Below are 2,500 nucleotides of genomic sequence, written 5' to 3'. Positions count from 1 at the left end.
CTTCCATTTACTCCAGTATTTTTTTATAAAAAAAGCGACAGCTGTTTCGTCAACCTATACGTATTGACGTTATCAAGCGTACTGATACAAATATGAGCCTACATAGGGGCGAAATATATCGGCAAAAGGACGGCGTAGCAATGGGTTCCCCCCCTTGGGGTTCTTTTTGCAAACGCATACATGGCACACACAGAAGAGGTCACTTTTGAAGAAAACACCCAAAACCCAGAATCTATGGGAGATATATTGATGATATCTTTATCACAACAAGGGCGAAAATGACATAGATGATTAGTGAATAAACTCCGAGCAAATTCTACATTGAATTTTACGGTAGAAAAAAGTAATGAGAAAATGCTCCCTTTCTTGGACGTACTTGTGACCCAGAAAACACAAATACAATACCACCGTAACACTAAAAAGACAGATGCTGGGAGATGCTTAAATGCTAGAGGAGAATGCCCTGATGCATATAAACGGTCTGTGGTAAATGGATACATAAAACGTGCCTTACACTGTTCGACGTGGAAAGCGACGAACGAAGAAATTAACAGAGTTCAACAGCTGCTCACAAATAACGGCTACCCAGATGACATGATCCAGCAAGTTGTCAAAAAGAGATTAGAGGCTTTCCAAAACCCGACCCCGAGGGACAACACACAAGACAAAGACAAAGAAATAGTGATATACCATCAGATATCATACAACAAACACCACGAAGACGAAAGGAAAGCCCTCCTTGGTATACTGCGAAGAGGAACCACCCCCCTAGCACCATATAACAAAATAACAGCAAGAATTTACTGCAAGCCAAATCTTACGGCCTCACTGGTAATGAAAATAGTACGGCTCCATCGACGGAGAAAGAGGTTGAATCTGATATAGTTTACAAGTTTGTCTGTGCTGACGAGCAATGTCAGTCCCCCCACCCCCCAAAAATGCTATATCGGACACACAACAACTACACTCAAACGTCGCATGCAGGCCCACAGAAACCAAGGTGCTATTCACCAGCACTTTGTGGATACCCACAATAAAAAAACCATCCTTGCAAGAAACTTCTCACAAACACCAAAATAATCCACAAGGAAGGCAACTACAATTGTTTATTGATATCAGAAGCCGTCAGCATCGCCACGCAACGCCCAAACCTTAACATCCAACGCGAGGCAGACCGATCTTTGCCCTCGTGTAGGAGGGCAGCCCTTCAACCGCGTGGAACAAGACCACTACCACACGTGGACAGGAGCGCACACTGACATTTTGTTAATTAAACATATATGTAATTAATATATATTTATGTAAAATTTGTATATAATAACTTACTTTCAAGTTTTGATATAATTTCTGTTAACATATTTATTTATTTGTCTTATTTTATGTTTCACTATAGTCTTTAGTAAATATTTAAAACTAGGTATCTGGCAATTGTACTACCTTTCCGTCCTCATGACGTCACAAAACGCATGTAGGCTCATATTTGTATCAGTACGCTTGATAACGTCAATACGTATAGGTTGACGAAACAGCTGTCGCGTTTTTGTAAAAATACTGGAGTAAATGGAAGAACCCCATTATGTGTCCATTAGTAACCTGAACAATGAAGTGAAGAAAATAATTAGAAAATATGAATCAATTTCAAAAAAGCTGGTAAACAGTAAAAAGCCATTCTATTCAATGAATATATATATATATATATCCTTCGTGACTGCAACTTTGTTCGTATAATCATCAAGTTTTTATTTTTTCGGCATTTAAAATCAATACACACACATACATATTTATATATAAGATATATATAATAGTATATATTATATAATTGATATTAATATAATATATATATTTATAATGAGGGGGGGGAATTATAAGTATAATATATATAAGATTATATATAATATATATATATATATATAATATACTATGTATTTATAATATATAATATAATATAACTATGTATTTTATATATATACTATATATATATAATATATTATTTTAATATATATATATATATAGATATATTATATATATATCTATAATTTATATATAATATTATATATTACTATATATATATATAAATATAAATATCTCTATTATATATATATATATATATATTATTATGTATATCTATATATATATTTATAGATTTATATACATATATATATACTATATATATATAATATATATTATATAATATATATATATAGATAATATTATGTGTGTGTGTGTATATATATACATATATATATATATATATATATATATATATATATATATATATATATATATATATATATATATATATATATATATATATATATATACATGTGTGTGTGTGTGTGTGTGTTTTTGTTCTTGTGTATAAATCCACAAAATATACAGGGTGGTCATAAAGTCCCAGTACGATTACAAGCCATAAATACTTGTAATGGTACTGGAACTTTATGGATGACCTGTAGATAATCACAGTTTGATTCCCCCCCCCCAAATATCGGTGAGCGAT

The sequence above is a fragment of the Macrobrachium nipponense genome, chromosome 28 (assembly GCF_015104395.2).
Source record: "Macrobrachium nipponense isolate FS-2020 chromosome 28, ASM1510439v2, whole genome shotgun sequence".
Classification (NCBI taxonomy): domain Eukaryota; kingdom Metazoa; phylum Arthropoda; class Malacostraca; order Decapoda; family Palaemonidae; genus Macrobrachium; species Macrobrachium nipponense.
The sequence above is the reverse complement of the archived record's forward strand: the minus strand, read 5'-3'. Positions refer to the sequence as shown.